The 19,081-nt window shown below is 40.6% G+C and overlaps 1 protein-coding gene and 1 long non-coding RNA gene across 4 annotated transcripts in view; one reads left to right on the forward strand and one right to left on the reverse strand.

Moving 5' to 3' along the window:
• Positions 1-226, forward strand: part of LOC115271603 — a 33,555-nt gene extending 33,329 nt beyond the window's left edge. Inside the window, exon 3 of the long non-coding RNA XR_003900021.1 lies at positions 142-226. This is a non-coding gene — a long non-coding RNA (uncharacterized LOC115271603). The remainder of the gene's footprint in view (positions 1-141) is intronic.
• Positions 1-19,081, reverse strand: part of NELL1 (neural EGFL like 1) — an 890,650-nt gene that overhangs the window by 325,830 nt on the left and 545,739 nt on the right. The window lies entirely within an intron of this gene.

A 19,081-nucleotide genomic window follows, 5' to 3' on the forward strand; every position in this document is an offset into this window, starting at 1 on the left:
AACTATTGTGGGAAAACATTGATGTCTGAAACCCTTCTTCCAAGACCAATCCGCCCACTGCAAAGGATACTGCCACTGGGCTCCATTAAAGGCCTCAAGGCAACCCACGGGGCCCTTATTCTCTTTGTTCTTCATTTGTAGACTGCATCTCGTGCTGTAAACTGGCTCAGGCCCACCCAGCATGCCCGTCATTTCAGATCGTGACCATTCTCTACCACTCCCTTCCATGTCAGAGAAAGTGAAGCAGTGTGCTTCTGGTAAGCAACCTGACGAATGTCCGAACGTGGTGAGGCCTGCTCAGCAGCTCTCAGACATCCGGGCATCCCTGAGCCACTGCGTTCTCCCACAGCCCCAGCGGCCATCTCAGCAGAGCTGGGTTCCTTCAGAAACAGTTGTGAAGCCTACTGTGAAAAGAAGGGATGGTGGAACTCCACTTAATGGCAAAGAAGCGGCTTACCAACCAGGCGGCAACAATTCAGCTTGTTGGCCTTTTCATCAGTGATCATCAGCGCGCCTGCCACCTTATTGCCAAGGGGTCAGCCACTAAGACAAGCTTGTCCAGACACTACTGCAAATGGCTGGTGGGCAAAAGTGAATATGCAGGCAGTTCACAAAACTTCAGCTCCCTCTGGCATGTTCATTCCCTCGTGTTACCAATTTCCAAGCTTTCTTTCCACTCACCCCGGTCCATCTATGCAAAATCCTCATTCTACAAACTGAGCAAATGTTACTGTCATGTTCAGCTTATTCAAGATACTTAATTTATGCATTTGTTTGCTGGGCACTAAATTTTTTTAAGCTGGCTATTAATTCATTCTGATGGTGCAATTTCCATAATGTAATTCCCTGGGTAGCAAGGAAATGGCTTTATTTCCCCATTGAGACATTTTTTTCCAGGTACCATTATGAGTGTTCCATTTAGTTTTGCAATTAGTCTTATACTTAACATAGGCTGACTTCACAGAGACACATTTATTACTTTTGTTGCATAATGCTATGAAGAGAAGTTTTGGGCACAGACCTACAATTTTCGGGGAACTCGGTAGTTGAACAACCAAGCATACGAAGAGGGAGTAGTTCCATACCCATTCCATGCTTTCTTGCAACTGCTCCATGTACATGGACATCTTTCTCTTTTTCCCCATGCCACCCTCCTCTGCAAACCTCTGACCTCTGTCTACTCATCCTTATTTGTCAGCTTAAAAATAACTTTTTCAAACCTTCCCAGGCCTCTCATCTCCAAACTAAGACCAAGAATTTGTTTGGACTATTCCATCCCTAATTTTAAACATGTGGCATAGTATTTTTGTCATTATCAGATGACCAAGTAGCAGAAGGTGAATTACAAGATTTCCATTTGTCCTATAGCAGTTTGTCCAGCAGGGCACTGTTTGACCAGTGACATCGTTAATAAGCTCCCTCTTTCTTTTCTTTTTTATGGTTTTTATTTATTTTTGAGAGACAGAGATAGTGAGAGCAGGGGAGGGTCAGAGAGAGAGGGAGGCACAGAATCCCAAGCAGGCTCCAGGCTCTGAGCTAGCTGTCAGCACAGAGCCCGATGCAGGGATCAAACCCACGAACCGTCAGATCATGACCTGAGCCGAAGCCGGATGCTCAACCAACTGAGCCACCCAGGCGCCCCTAAGCTCCCTCTTTCACTCTCACAAATGTTACAATGTAGATGTTACAGTAAACAGCTGCCTTTATTATGAAGTGTTGGAAGAGAAGTATATTCTGTATTCAAAAACTCTGCATTTAAGTCTGAGCTCAAATATGTCTTTGTTGTGTAGCCTTGAGCAAGCTACTTCTGCTGTTTAAACTTAGCTTCTTCAGCTATAAAAAGTGTCTAAGACAATATCTCCCTCAAGGATTGTCTGTGAAATAACAGAGTGAAAACTACTTTGATAATAGGCAAAGTGCTATGCAAATAATAGTTAACATGCCTCACTATACCTGTATGCATGTCTGTGTGGATGGATAGATAGACAGACAGTCAGTCACATATAGAGACAACTGTGAAACAACGTCTAGGAAGATATCACAGAATAATGAAAAGACTTATAAGAATTAGAAACTTGGGTTCTCAGCCTCATTCCGTTAATAAGAAATTATAGGCATGTCCTTTCCCCAGGATATCCGGACCTATCAACTGAAAAGATTCCCGTGGGTGCTCTAAATGCTTTGATTGTCCATTGAGGTATCTCATACCATTTCCTGATGAATCCTGATCCACAGAGATGTTTTATTTACTTAAAATGATGTGGTCTTTATAAATTTACTCACACGTAAATGCTTTTGTTAATACGGATTAGGGTGCTCCACCTGTTATCAGTTATACACTCTAAGTTAGGAATTACTCAGTTGGTGAAATTACTGGTCAAGAGGTAGGCACTGAGAGGCCATGGAATGCAAAACTACATTTAAGTGATCAATAGCTGCCTTCAAAAAGATTAAAATCTAAAATTCAAGTCTTCATATCATTCTTCCTACCCTCTGACTTATTTCGTGTTCCCTTCTTTTGATAGCTCTATTAGTGGACTGAACACATAGAAGCAAAATCTCATATTTTTCAAGAAATAAGAAGCTTCTATTTAAGCTCCATTTCTGATTAATTCATAACTGTCCACTAATTACAGAAGAAGCAGTTCTACTGCTTCTTTTTTGAATACTACTAGTTTTTTAATAACATTTAAAAAATTATTTCAAGAGACAGTGCAAGCACATGTGTGAGCAGGGGATGGGCAGAGAAAGAGGAAGAGAGAGAATCACAAGCTAGAATCCCAATGTAGCACAAAGCCTGACATGGGGCGAGATTCCATGATTCATGTGAGAGCATGACCTGAGCTGAAATCAAGACTCCTATGCTTAGTTGACTGAGCCACCCAGGCATCCCTTGAATAACTTTAGTAGAGGTATCAACATATACCTGGGTACATTTTGAAGCTCAGTCTGAGGCTGTAAAATATACAACATGCTGCAAAGTTTTCAGATTGAAGCAGTTTCCTTCAACTACATCAGATATGGAGAAAAAACATTGCTGCATGCTTACAGGATAGGTCAGGGGTCACTGGGTCACGAAAACGCCTCAGCTGTTTATGTCATAGATCAACCCCAACCTAAGGCAGAAGGCATACATGTCCTCCAGATCAGTACTAGGGTAGTAAAACTGATTGGACTCCACAAATCTTATTTAGGGTTTCTTCCTTGGTCCATGATCAGAAGGTTATATCTACTTAACCTCTCCTACACACCAGTGAAAAGAGAATGTCTTTGAAGTCAGACCTGGGTTCAAATTCTAGTTCTGCCATTTGCTAACAGTGTGATTATAGGTGGTAGTAACCTAAGCCTCTGCTATCTCACTTGTGAAAAGGGTAATACGTGTTTTTCAGGGATTTAGATAAGGATTTGATGAAAGTGTGTGTGTGTAAACATTTGGACAGAGCCTTACACTTAAATACACTATACTCATTAATTTCTGTGTGTCGATGTGCATTCAATAAACCCAGCCCTATTCACAAGTCCTATTCTTGTTTTTGATCCTCTGATACATGGAAGCCTTATCCTTGAACTATTTCCTGCACTACATCCTAGAGTCTAGAAATCAGATTCCCCAAATAAGCTAACTTAACACCAGAAATATGCCTGCTTCACTATTTCCCACTTCAAAGTCCTCTTCTCTTTGATCCACTCCATCACCTTGAACCTCCCTTAGTCCATTCAGGCTACCATGACAAAATACCACAGGCTGAGCGACTTAAAAACAACAGAAATTTATTTCTTATAGCTCTGGAGGCTGACCCAGGCTCCAACAAGGTGCCAGCATGGTCGTGCTCTTTCTAGTTCAGAGTCAGCATCTCCTCACTGTGTCCTTGCATGGTTGAAAGGGGTAGGGACTTCTCTGGAGCTTCTTTTATAAGGCACAAATCCCATTTATGAGGGCTCCATCCTCGGGACTTAAGCATCCTCCAAGGTCTTCACCTCCAAATGGCATCGTTTGGGGTTAATGATTTCAACAAGAATTTGAGAGGGATACATTCAGACCCAGCCCTCCCTCACCCACTGCTACAAGTTTGCCTAGACTATGATCACTAACTGTTAGTTCTCTGCACTTGGGTTGTGCCCACCAGCATGGACATCCACTGGTGACACTGGTTGTCTTTTCTATTTCTTTTTTCTATGATCATTTGCCCCCAAATATTCCTATTGCTTGACTCTTGTGCTCCCCTGTCCAATCAAAGTGCTCAGTCTCTGCTCCTGCCGGGTGTTAATAGGTTATTGATAGGGCAGTGTCCCTAATTCGATGTGCTAAAGACCTGGCTAAGGAAAAGTAGGTTTGTCAATAACTTATGGATTATATATTTATATATGCTTTTTTTTCATGCTATCAAAGGACAACTGCAAGCTGGTGCTAGGCATCTGCATATTTGCATGATACTCTATACAAATATTCTCTGATGATTTTAAGAGGATCTTCTTTTGCATTTGAGAAAGTATCTCAACTCTTTTTAGTTCAGAAATTCTATTATCTATGGATAATCTCTGTGTACATCACCCAGACCCAAATACTCTCCATCATATGCTGTATTACAGGTATCTTAAATAATGGAATTTTTTTAAGAGTACACTCAGCAGTAATTAAACAGATCTAAATAATGATCTTCCTGCTGGTGCTTTCATGCTTAATGCCTCAGTGCATCTCATAAAGCTTCACTTATTAGGTCCATCAATGCTCCAGATACGTAGACATTTACATCTGGATTAGACCTCACATTCCTCATTTAAGGACGCAGAACTGAAAACCAAAGAGTAAAAGAGAAAGGCCCAAGGATATAGTGTGTGTGAGTGGCCTCAGTAGGACCAAAATCCTGCCCATATAGTTTGAAAATCTTGGCAAAATAGGCAGAAATAGGATCAGGGGTGCTGAGCTACCAAACCCGTCAACTTAGCCAGGAGATCTTCAGCACAGAGCAGCCTCACCTATTTATACTCATGTGCATATCTAATATTATCTCTCCTAGGTAGATCATGATGTAAAAGAGGTTAGGAGTTACTGTTTTTATTCCTTTCCCCGCATACTTACCAGCTGCAATGTCAAAAAACAGAGTGTTTTGCTCAAGGTAATACAACTTATGGAAAGATGTGAGTTTAAATCATTGATTTAATCTTACCCAAAGGGTATCTCTCTTTTGAGTTTGTTTGTGTTTTAATTCCTATCAGTCATTGACAAATGACAACTTTCCCCTACCAATCTGGGTGATTAGGCCGGAGGCCTTCAAATCCAGCTGGCAGCTGATAAGGAATCAAAACAGCACCATTCTAAAGAAGAGGGAAAGGAAATTTAATTCCAAAAGCCAAGGGCAAGGAAGAACCCTGCAGGTTCTGAGGATGGTATGAATGTTGCAAAGTGGTGACTGTTTGACCTCAATTGAAAGACTCCAGAATATAGTGGAGAGGAGAAAAGCACCTACAAAAACCTACATCTATATTTATTTAATAATTAACATTTTTAGTGAATAAGAAAACTCTCATTCAAAAATATGGAGAGTGACAATCACTTGGCCATGCCTGAGTGGAAAAAAATGTATAAGTTTGTAATCAAATCTGCTGCTTATTCTTCCATTTAAAACACTGCCCCCCACCTTTGGCTTAATAATTAACCCCGATCACCCTGATTCATATCATCTTTACTCCAAATAGATCTTACTTTCATAGCAATACAAAGATTTTCCCATTGGGATGTTAATAATTTATACTGCTTTCCTTCACAAAGAATCTAAGTTATCATACCAACAATCAGCATTTTATTAGAAAACAACAGAAAACGCAACTAAACAGGATTAAGTAAAACTAGAGGTGGTCCTGCTTCAGGTGTGGCTGGGTACAGAAGCTCCAACAGTGTTTTCTGGATGTGGTACAACTTCCTCTCCCCACACAATTCTGTGTTGGCTTCATTCTAAAAGAACTTCTTTTCTCTAGTCCCCAAATGGCCATAACTGCTCCTGGTCATTGTCTTCCAGATTCCCTCCCTGGTATCAAAGTGAGACACTGTATCCAATACAACTAGAGAAAGAACGAGGTAGGGGTGGTGCAAGAATAACTTGGCGGGGGGGGGGGTGGGGAGAAAGAACAAAGAAAAACAAAATTGGATCTGCTGAAGGAACTTCTCAAACCCTGAACTAATCCTTGTGGCCAGGAAAATGCACCATTCTAACTGTCTCAGAGAAAGGTAATGGGTTTCGATGCTAGAGCCATAGGGACTGAAAGTGAGAGAGGTGGCTTCCAGAAGGAAACTTACCAACAGGTAAAAGAACCAGAACTCTGGGTTCTTTTACAAAAATGCCCTATTCTAGCTGTCATTTTCTCTTACCTGTCTGTACCTAGTTTCTGTAGCTGTGATTCTCCTGACTCTCCTTCAGGAACCCCCAGTGGGATGCTCAGATGAATCTAACTAGGCTCCACGCTTCTCTGATGCACACTCCAAAAACACAATCTTTCCCTGTATCCAACTCAGTTCAAACTCAACATCAGATCTGCTGCGTCCCTTCTCCCACAGATTTTGGCTATGACTTCCAGAGCTTCTGCGGACGGGAAACAAATTTCCCTAAATTTTCATCCTTTGTAGAGAAAATGCTTCTTCCACTACCCAGCAATAACCAGGTCTTTTGTTCATGTCCCAAAAATCCGTTTCCCTTATTACTCTCTCAGGAGAAATGTGTGACTCTCACATGACCCACGTTCCACGGCAAGTGCATTCTTCAAGCTCATACTCACACACATGACAGCTCCAGGGCTACGTAAAACCCCTTCTCATTATCTAACCTCCTGCCTGGCCCAGACTACATAGCTAATTACCTCAGTCACCCTTTCTAAGCATACACACAATAGGGACAATAATTCTGCCTTCTTCATTGAGAACTGGTATGACTAAAAAGGGTGATTCCTTAGAAAGATTTAGCACAATGCCTGGCTCACAGGTGTTGCATAGATACTTGCTGTTACTACTGGCAGAGGGGTGGGACTCTGGGTAGTTGACCATCAGTACTTGTTCTTTGAGCAGAATCTTATTTTATTGACTTTCTTAATTTTCTCAAAATTGTAATGACCATTTCCCACATGATAAATACCTAAAAGTAAATTTTAAGGCAAAGGAAATTAGTATTTAGTGAATTCCTACCATGTGTCAAATACTCAATAAAGGTTATTTCACTCAATCCTCACAACTATTTTTTTAGTTATTTTCCTCAATGAACATTTACCAAATAACCTCTGTGTGTTAAGCTTTAAGGACAGAAAAATGACAAGGACATGCTGTCTGCCTTCCCAGGCCACTGGGAGAAATAGATTACGCAAATTAGCTATGACAGTGTGACAGGAGGGGGAAAGAGGGCTAGGCAGGGACAAAGAGGAGGAGCAGAGGTAGATTCCTTGAAAGAGAAAAAAAAATAACTCCATTTTGATGGACAAGCAAAACCCAAGTCAAAATGAAGGGAAATATATTCCACTCAAAGGGAGGACGTAATAACTAAGAACATAGTGTGGACAAGCCCTTTATTTAGCCCTTAAGTCAGAGGTGTTTAAGTAACTTCCAAGCTCATGGAACTGTGAAGTGCTGGAAACTAGTTGTGAACACAGCAAACTGACTCCAAAAGTCCATACACTTAGCAATTAAGCTATTTCACAGCAAGTAGTGGTTTGACTGAAATACAGCTTTTATTACAGTGGAAGTGGCAGGGAATGAGCCTAGAGGTAGGTGGGAACTAGATCCGGAAAGACCAACAGAGCATGCTAAGCCGTGCAAATACCATTCTGAAGGTCACATATACACAGGAAGCTCTTCAGCATAGAATTATAGGACAGACAGACAGACAGTAGTCCTCACTTTGTGCCAGGCACTGCTTGAAGCACTTACACCTGATCTTACCATGGAAACAACCCATGGAAGTAGATACAAGTATTATCTCTAATTGTAAAAGTGGCTGAGTGATGACCCCAGCTGGCACAACTAGCTACACAGAAGAGCCAGGCTTCCAGCCAGGCAGCCTAGCTCCAAAAGCTCTGATCTCCACCACTCTGACCTCCTGCCTGCGGGTCGACCACCGCACATCCCTCTGGTTCTGGATGTGGGCTGGGTGGACGGGAACGCAGCCAGATGGGCAAGGACAGGGATGGTAATACCTCCTGTGAGGTGAGGCTCCCATCATTCCTATTCCTCAGGCAAGCGAACAAACTCTGAGGAGCTAAAGGATGTTGCCTTAGATCACACAAGATGTGTCAGAGTTGAGATTGCATTTCGAGTGTCAGACTACAGCTCTTATATTTACAAAGTTTGGGACTTCCTCTTGCTACTTCAATTTTAGTAAAATCATTCCAAATGATCCAGGTATAAAATAAAAAGGTTTCATTGTATGTGAATTCAGCATTCAAGTATGATCCCACTAAGTGACATGTTTAAGCATATCAGAAAATTATCCTCAAAGTGCCGTGCTTTCGCATCCATGTGATTTGCATAGCTTGTCTCTGGCTAATGGCTGTTAAGAAGAGACTGCAGAGCATGTCACTATTTAAAGTTGATAAGCATCATCATCACAGTGAGCAGGTCATTAGGAAAAGCATTATGTCTGCTCTCTTATGAATTGTTTTCAATATAGAATTGATCTTGAAAGGCAACAAAGGTAAATGTTATAGACTTGTTTTCTTTTTCCTTATACTCTCTTATCTTGGTATAATTTGAGCTTTGATGAATGTTACCCATCTCTATTCAATATCTGGCTTTATGGTGAAATTCCATCCTGAGACAGGAAATGTTATACCTTAGGAGGAATTAGATATGCTCAGCCCCTGGTATATGGATTCCAGCCACCTGTCTGCTTAATAAACACTATAGTTTTGCATTCAACTGAAAAACAGAATGCCTTTTAATGTAACAAAATCATGGAAAGTGCTATTTCCTACTTTTAAGGGCAGCATGTTACCTCTCCAGAGATTTCCTCTGTGTGCTCAAGGGTGCAGATTCAAGAACATGCCATAGTAATTTTTTAAAAATTGAAACCTATCTTGAAGGTTTTATAGTTGCTGATGTAGCCACTCGCCAGAGGGGACTGCTGAGCTCATTAAAACCCCTAATCCGGGATGTGTCACACCTACTTTATCTTACCTCTGTTAAGCTAACTTTTAGAAATTTAAAATAACATGTGTATTGTACATTATATTTCAAGTGGGCAATGCTATGCTACAGTCATAACACCTACTAATTTCAGAACATACATCTGTGAATAGGTGTGTTTTACTTTGTTGTTATGCATAAAGCAGATCCTCTTACAAGAAATTTATTTCACTTGCTTTTCTTCTCCTTAATATAGTCCTCAAAGAGATACTATAAGTGAATATACCAACACTCAATTTCCTTAATCTGGGTAAAACCCTATGAATCAGCTTTATATGGTGTAGGGAGATAGAAACCAAACCATTTTCCGATCTCATCTAGACATAGCTCAAAAAATAGGTTATACTTTAGAGAGAGATCTAGAATTCTTCTGCCATCTACACAGTTACTTATACAAACTAAATAACCATTTTATGAAATTTTAACATTCTACGTGTAACAAAATATATTAGTTCAGTACTCCTAACACAAACTTAAAAGTAGTATTAGATTAGATTTGAATAAATACAGCCTTATGCCTGTTCAGTATCTTTCAGTACATGCCACATCAAAAAGTGGTATTATCCACAAATGAGCACGGTGATACAAAAATACAGTGGAAGGGAACAGACATGCAATTTCTCGGTTTTAGGTTTAAAAATGGAAAATGTATCCATTTTAGAAGAAATGATCACTGACAAGAGAAAATTGTCACAGTAGCGTGTGGGAATCACTTATTTAAGTAATAGAATAATGAAGGGTCCAGGGCTCAGGTGGAGTGACTTTATTGTGTCCCTGGCAGTCCTACTCAAGAGACAGTTAATGATTTTGAATTTTTTCCACTGCTTTCAAGTGACCCATAAAGCGGTTTCTCAATTGTTCTTCAAACTAGCAGGATCAGAAGCTTAGACAAAAAGCGAACTGTCTAATTTGATTGAATCCAGATATAAGTGGTGATGACATGGTTGGAAAGAATGCATTTACTCAACTGGAAACATTTTTAAGCCCTGGATACTTCCAGTCTTTCTTACCTGAAGGCCTACAAAAGATCTGCACAGCGTGTCAGCCAGAATCCATTTCAAAACTGCACAGAGGTATATTTTCTACAAACAGTAAAGCAGCCACTTTTAGGCACTTAGAATTTTATTTACAACACTGATGTAGCAGAGACTGCTAATGCTCCCCGACAGCTGTGTGCTCCCCATTCCTGATGTTCTGTGGTTTTCAGTGTGGCCACGGACTGAGTTCTGCTCAATGACATGTAAGCCAAAGTGATATGTGCCACTTTCAGGTCTGGCCCATAAAACCCTCCCCTGCATGATTGCTTTTTCCTCATGTGATGATGGAGTGGGGAGGATTCTGAGAAGCAGGAAGAGGTCACAGCCATAAGAAGGTGAGCAGGTTCCTATCCAACTCTGCGGAGCAACATGCCAACTCACCGTCCGCTCTGTGAGTAATGATAGGAGTAATCAGAATTTATCCTTTTGGACCTCCTGAAATTTTGGAGCTTGTCTATTACAGCAGTGACCGCTATTTTCTTGCCTTTTACAAGTAATTTCACATGTGTTAGCCATTTTGTGCTACAGTTATCCCATTTAGGAGCTGAGAGAAGAAATTGGAAGTGTCATTATATCTAACAACAAATGGGGAAATGAGCAGCAAGAGGTCACTTGATTGGTTCAGTTATCACAGGACAGTGTGTACAACAGGTGCCCTGGCAAATAAATATCTAGGTAAAAATGAAAACAGGAAACAAATGCAATAGAACCAGACATGAATTCATTGTCGTTGAATTGTAAAATAAGTGTATTTTAAGGAGTAAGCTTTGAGCAATTATCAACAGAGCTAGGGCACTCTACCATGAGAATATCTAACTTTATTCTAGCATGCCTAAGGCTGAAATGAAGAAATATATCATTGTGTTGAGATAGAAAGAGGCAGAAATGCAAAACAAGCAAGTGTGAACCACAGTGCATTCTCCTGGTCTGTAGTAGTTAAGCATTCCTCCAAGATTCTGGGGAGGAAGGACTGACATTAGCACTACCCCCAAATTCTGTATAATTTGCACATTATATGTAAATGTGTTCCCATTTGGCCTTTGTGTCTTTAATACAAATCTGAGTCAAGAGCTGTCTGAGGTAACATTAAAGAACTATCTAGGCTAGGCAGACCCAGCAGCAGTACCTGACCTAGGCTTCTGACTGCTGCTTAGCTCTCTCATGGCACGACCATCATTACAAGGGACCAGATCCCTTGAAACTAAACTTGCCTTAAAATGTGGAGTCCAACTGTATGCAATAGTTTTTTGGTTCTATGTATGATAATGACTCTTTGCACATATTCTGAGTTGATATGTACATGTCAAGGATAGCTGGGGCCACTCTATAATTGTGGTAGGGTCCCTTCCCTAAGGAAAGAAAAAAAAATCTCAAGGCAGTCTTGCTATTTGCGTATGTGACAACATCCCTTACGACCTTGTAACCTGAGACCACTTTAATCAGACTGCATGTTTGTGTGTTACTATATGTGGGAGATAAAGAAGTAAAAAATATATTAAGAAAATCATGCCACGTGGTGTTCAGGGCTCAGTTCTTTGGGTGTGAACCCCACTGAGCGATGCCAGCTGGAATAAAGTTGCTTCCTTGAAAGAAAAGCCTCAGTGTTGCGACTCTGTTAAAAAATCCTGCTACATAATAGTACCGGTTGCTAAATCCTTTGAATATTTTGCAAATCAATGCTCTCCCAAACACATCATAATCCAGAAGATGGCCTAGAGATTGATTATGATGTCTTCAATAATGTAGCCTAAAGAAACAGTAGGAAACATGTCCTGGTCCATTGAGCATTGTTACTTAGGAAAGAAAGACTGTTATCTTGATTTCTGAACAGAAAGTCAATGTTCAGTAGACTGTTTTAAAATAAAATCGACTGAAATATATTTATAGGGCTCTGCTAATCTCATGAGTCATTTCAGATGTGACAATTATGGATAACAAACATATTCGTAACTCACCAGAGTACAATCCTCAAAATGCACTCAAAAGATTTGGCACTTGCCTAAGCATGGGATTCCCACTCCCTCTGTGATGCAAGCTGGTTAAGTGGGTTTCCCTTAAGCCCCCAGGGATGTAGCTATTGTCTGCAAACTTTAGAAAGTAAACATTGACTTTGGAAGTGAAAGTGCTTAAGTGCATCCAAGAGACTCTTTCTGCCCAGTAGATATGCACTTGAAGGAAAAGAGTATTAAATGCCAGGACAAAACTATATCAAGTATACTGATATTATTTATAATATCAATTATTTATATAATATTATATCTATATTATTGTATATTATTCTATGCCCTCAGGTCCCCTTCCCTTGCCTCAATCTTGTTAGTGCACTCAGTTAGCTTCAAGATCACAAAACAGCTCTGTGTCTGCTTGCAGTTCTCCATCAGACTCATGAACAGAACATCTCTTGATAACTCAGACGAGACAATCCATTTCATTTCCTAGTTTCAGTCACATTTTTTCCAAAGGGAGCATTATTGAAACTTTAAGCATAATATTCCCCTCCAGGCATAGACACTCTTCTTTTTCTTTTAGAATTAAGACTATAACAAATAATAAACCCGCTTCTGAGTTTAGTGCCAGTGTTTGTTGGTAAGCATTTTTAGGGTACTGAGTTTGCCAAAAAGGTTTGAAGTTATTTTAATACCATTTAACACTGCAGTTGCAGCTCAAATACTTATGTTAATATACTACCAATCTACTTTTACTAGTACTAATGGTGCGTTAAACAGAGGTGAGCATTTCTGGAGGGTGGAGAATCTTGGCAGGCTTTCTTCTCTAGTCCTCAGGAGGGAATGATAATGGAATGATTGTGTTAAGTTTTTTTCTTTCTATACCCAAGTAACAGCTGTTTCCCTTCTGAGGAGAAGTGTTTCCTTAGCAAGTGACAAGCTGGTTCGTGTGTGCTATAGGGACCATGGCTCCAGCATAACACAAACCGTCTCTTCTCTCAGACCTTATCTATCAGGCATAGACAGACCTCCAGAACTTTCCGTCCCTATGCAATCAGTAAAGCAAAGATTTGATCAGGTATCTGCATTCTCCCTTCAGCTTCTGCCCTCACAATCAAGACTGTATGAGAGGCAAGCCCTGAAATGGGGCCTGATTGTCCCAGAGAGTACAGGATAAGCTCAACAGTAGGATTCCTACATTGTCCCATGTCTATTTTGTACTGATTTGAAGCCATAGGAATGGATTAGAAAAAAAAAAATGACACTCCTAACCTCCAACAGGCAGTGGTAGAGTAATATTCCATTTTTATGAACCTAAGTTCGTCAGTGGTTCAAAGTTAAATGACCAACAGAATAGTTGATTTCATGCTGTTTGGGGCCACAAAGTGGAATACTGATGGGAGTCTCATGAATGTTTCCCAATGGTCATACAGAGCCAAGAAAAGTATGAAAAAACAATATGCTACTCAACAGTACATGCTGAGGTACTATGAAAGTCTCTTAGAACATGAAAGACAGAATTCTGAGTCTAGTTACTTGTCATTTCCCCCATGTTGACTTGACTTGGCACTTGATGAGTGCTTTCAAGCTCTGAATCTAGCCCTGGTTAAGACTGCTGAATAAATAAGTGGATGAGTCTGAAAAGGAGACATTTAAGATTTTGAAATAGATGCAAAAAAAAAAAATAGATGCAAACAGATGCAAGAAAGACACCACACATGGGCTGCCTATTGCCTTGCAAATTAAGCTAAAGGATTTAACCAATCCTGGTGAAATTATGTTTGGTATCCACATGACATGGGGTATTGATGGGGCACTCAGTATCAATAGGAATAAAACATAAAACAGAATAAATGAACTTTCTATGTAAAATAAATAATGTATTTGAACTTAACAGGTCCATTGATGGTTTTCTAAAGTATTAAAATAGATAGTACATAAGCACTTACAATTTTAACCTTTCTTTGATTACCTAAATGGTGGTTTAGACTCACAGTAATTAATACACAAAGCTACAAGAGCAGAGTGGATTTGTGTGAGATGAACTAGCCAATTCCTATGTTGCATTATTTTATATTTACTGAGCACCCAGAAAGCACTAGGTCTTATGTCAGGGGGAAATGCTGGTATGTAAACAGCTAAATTTAATAATGCATAACACATTAAATATTACAAGCAGTAATGAGAGGGGGAAATGTTTTTCTGACTGAGAAGATCAAGGAAAAATGGAATTTGAGTGGGCCTAGGAAGGGTAAACAGGATTTCAACTGGAAGAAAAAGAGGATGGAAAAGTCTCTCCAGTATAATAAAGGATGCCAAGGAGAGGAAAGGGGCATGATATCACTTGGCCTTACCTGTTAAGAGAATGGTTAGTGAAATAAATGTCAAGTGTGACTGATAAGGTAATGGGGAGAGCTACCGTAAGAGATGAGGCTTGAAATATCCAAATATGGCCAAGCTATTACAAGGTCTTGAGTGCCTTGCTGAAGAGTACAGACTTTGTTAGATAGGAAATAGCTTCCATAGAAGAAAATCTTGTCATCATTCTGTAGCCCATTACTCAGATTAAGAATATTTAGGCATGGATTATGGTTTGACATGTTCCTAATAAATTATTTCTTACCACTGCATGTTAGAATTTGTATCTCTGTGTTAAGAACACTTTCTGATAACTGGTTGAACTGAAAGAGATTTTGTCATCCACCCCCACATCAGTCTTGTCTTTATATTTATGCTTTATGGTTAAATCATCAAATAGTCCTTAAAAATTTTGAAAGGGACATTTTTAAAGTTTATTTATTTGAGAGAGAGAGAGAGAGAGAGAGAGGGAGGCAGAAAGAAAGAGGGAACAAGAGAATTCCAAGCAGGCTCCCCACTGTCAGTACAGAGCCTCCCCAGGTCAGCCATCTGACTGACCTGGCCCAGTTATTTCAGTATGATCCTGAAATAACAATCTTTAATACTACCAAAGCGAAACACTCCCACAGCATCTTCTTTAGGTGGAAAATTGTAAGTGGCTCTTACCGCTAGGAGTACAGTTCACATTCATTGCAAAGATTCTTCCTATTGGCAGAGTCTGATCCTGAGCTTCCTCTACCTACCTGCTTCCTGATTTTATCAATGAGCCAGTTATAGGCTAGAGTTTCAAATTCCTCCTTGAAATGTTATGAAATTGTTCTACAACCAGAGTTGTGCTCTTAGAAATATATTCACAACCTTTATCTATTTACCAATATGAATGTGTTTTTACAAATGGTCCTGGCTCTAAATGGGTCAAACCAAGCTATAATGTCAATCTTGCCTTTTGCCATTGTGTCCAACATTTTGTCTGTACACCTGAAGGCAGAATTTTAGATTGGGGCTTTCTTGCATCCTTCTTCATTACATTAACCACTTTCAAAACCACATCGGGAGTGTTGTAAGTACTCTAGCCAAGGGCTTTCCTATTCCCCTTGCATGGGCTTTAAAATCCCTAAATATCATCTTCTCTGATTCATAGCTTCACAGTTTATCAACTTTATTAACTTCCATCATATCATATTAAAATAACTTACTTTTCTATTCTGCTTCTCCCTCTCCTTTCTTCCCATAGTGCCTCTCATTGCACATCTACCTTTGGGTGAGGTGGTGTTCTCAGGCTGGGGACAAGGCTCCAGAGACCTAACCATCAATGTTCAAAGCAGACTCTTGCTTTGTTGCAGAATTTTCTAGATCCACAAGTATATGCTCTATTAGAAAGGAATCCCAATGTGTTCACTCAACAGAAAACTCCTGAGTGCTTAGCTCTGTGCTAAATGTTGGCTAAACTGAGATATGTAGCCTTGGCCTTTAGGAAGCAGAAGAATAAATGATCAACTTCGACATGGGATTATGGGGACAGGAGTAGTGTTTGGAGAGTGTCTTTGGAGCACAGAGAAAGAGCACTCACCCAGCCTGAGATCAGGGAGGGCCTCCTGGACTTGAAAGATAGGAAAACAATGAAAGTACATTCTCATAAACTATAAAGTCATTACAGAGCCCGCTCACACGGTTTTAAAATAAACACCAGACAAGGGAAGATTAGTAACTATATTTCTCCAGACAACAAAAGAACATTTAGGGAACACTACTAGTGTGATATCACCCACTATCTCCTGAAATGCTGGAGAAGTCTGAGCAAGGGCATCACACTAGGTTTAGAACAGGCCCTAGATCACTATACCTACAATAGGAAAGAGTTGCAGCCAGGGAACAGATACTGAGATGTGAGCCAATCAACCCTCAGCTAACTCCTTAACTCTGATTTTTCACATAAATAATTCATCATTTATAAAAAACAAAAAGGTTCCCTGTGTGGCTTTCATTTAAGAAAGAGGGTGAAACTAGACACAAACATTTTGCCACTTCTTAATAGAAGTTGTAGATGGACTTGGGGGAAGCGGTGCTTCTTTTCCATTTATCTGATTTTCCCAAGAAAGGTCTGCGCTTGGCTGCTTGCCCCACCCTCCCATTCTTCCCTGATTGCCAGTCAATGAGAAAGAGGAACTGGATGGCAGAGCCCAGCTCTTGCCTCACTTATTCACTAGGGATCAACAGGTACACAGGGAACACAATTGCTGGGCTGTTGTTATTGCCATACAGTGTGCAGAGGAAGCCCTACATGGAGATGCTCTATGTGTTGCCTTGGTCCACCGCGAATAGATGCAGAAGTCGGTCTCATTCAGGGGTTCAAGGTTATGAATACCAGTGTCGAATACATAAGCCATGTTCTCTGGTATAATTTTTATCAGTACTCATATTGACAGTTTAGTTCCCACTGCTTGATTTATTTGTCTCTCAACCAGTTTTGAATGCAGGTGGGGGGGGAGGTGGAGGAAAGAGCTATCGTTTTTAGGCTCTCCTCCAACCACAACAGTTTATCATAAAAAATTAATATATTAGTCCCCAAGAGATTCATCATCTCAGGTATCCTGATAAGGCCAAGCTTTTGAGCCTACAAAACAGAGGATCTGATCCTCAACCACAGGGACAAACATAAAGCCAGCCTGTAAGGAGAGAGAAATATGAAGCCAATCCACAGGGATGCAGCAAGGAGACAGAGGACTATTTGTATTCCAACTCTTGGAGAAATCTGTTCCTAAGTCCCAGCCATTTTTTTTTTTTTGCCCTCAGGTCATATGACAGGTGTGAAAAGTGAAGGCTTGCTGACACTTCCAGCTTCACCAGCATGCAGCCAATGCAGTTGCATGGGGCCCCTCACTCAGAAGGACTCTTCATTTGCAGATTCATGCTCTGTGGCCACATTAACATTCTTAATAATTTCATTTTGGAATTTGTTCTGTAAATTAGTTCTACTGGTACAAAAGAGCATGCAACTGGGGCTCTGTAGCCTTAGCTTATGTGTGGTTCCCACCGCCCATAGCCTACCCACCTCTCCAGGACAAGTTCTCAGCTCTCCATTCTTCTGACCCCTGGGCTCTGGTCCCTCAGAGCCTCTCTTCTCCACTCAGCAACAATTGCTTCCACCCTCAACAGGGTCTGGGGCACAGATAATAGGAATGGTGGGGGTTAGGAATGCTTGCTCAGAGTTCCCCAGGTAAAAGTATGCCTACTCTACTCTAAGGAGTCACCACTCAAGTGCATTCCACAGGTGATTTGAGGAACTGCTGGGGAGACTGCAGTCCCTCGGGTTGCTCATCCATTGAGGACAGGGGTGCAGGGTTCAAGGCAAGGGGAGATACCTGGTTCAACCTCCCTGCCCCAGCCAGGTCACAGTGCACTGGTCAAGGCAGAGAAGAGCCCTGCATTCAGTGGGCCAAGTGCATGTGCCAAGTTACGGGACGGGCCTGAAGCTCCTCTAAGTGTGTGCACTCACCCCAAGAGTATCTTCATGGCCAAGAGAGAATTAGACACCAAATTAAAAAAAACCCACACCATGATAGGTTGAGAAAGAGACCACAAAAGAAAGGCAAACGCTTTATATTTTAGTACTTTTAAACAGAAGATGTTTCCTTTATTCCTACTCCCCACCCCCCAGTCTTTGATTTTACTCTGGGCTCTGACAATCACATAGCCAGTCTTGCCAGTAGATTCTCTTACGTGCAACCAAAGGAGTCCTAACACATAATAATGCCTTTCACATGGCTCTAAATCTTCAATATTTTTTCTTTATTTATTTTGAGAGAGTGAGTACTCATGCAAGTGGGGAAGGAGCAAAGAGAGGAGGAAAGAGCGAGAACCTCAAGCAGGCTCACACAGTTAGCGTCGAGTCAGATGTGGGGCTAGAACTCAGGAACCATGAGGTCATGACTTGAGCTGAAATTAGAGTTGGATGCTTAACTGACAGAGCAACCCAGGTGCCCCTTGAATAATTCTTTATAAGCCTCTTTCACATGAGATAATACCCTTTTGTAAAGTGTTACTTTGGGTGGAAAGTATCTGTTCAAATCTTCTCCCCATACTACTTAGTGAAGTCTCCAGGGACCTTGTCTTATTTGCCTTTTGCACTTTTGGTGCCCAGAACTATGCTGCAGGCTCAGAACTCACACTTACTGTGTGTTTGCAAAATAAATGTCAATGTTATTAGTCATGAAGACAATAGTGTTCTCAAGGATCATCACATCTTACTCAGCCCTTAGAGACAGAAAAGGGAGAAGACGCTGTCTATCACTTACTATGTGGCAGCTGCCCAAAACTCACCTCTAGTTCCAGATTAATGCAGGACTGTGAAAGCAGATCAACACTCCCACAGACCATATGTCAGGTTGTACAAATCAGATCTGAAATAACTTGCAAGTGTTTTGTCCATTTAACCCCAAATTTTTAGCAACAAATCGTACATAGCTTTGAAAGTATTTCAGTCTGTTTCTCAAAAAATACAAGCAAATTTTAAAATGATAGATTGCCGTTGTACTCTCTTCCCTTTCTGACTTCTTTACAGTCTCTATTAGAATATA

Source organism: Suricata suricatta, chromosome 11 (assembly GCF_006229205.1).
Source record: "Suricata suricatta isolate VVHF042 chromosome 11, meerkat_22Aug2017_6uvM2_HiC, whole genome shotgun sequence".
Taxonomy (NCBI): Eukaryota; Metazoa; Chordata; class Mammalia; order Carnivora; family Herpestidae; genus Suricata; species Suricata suricatta.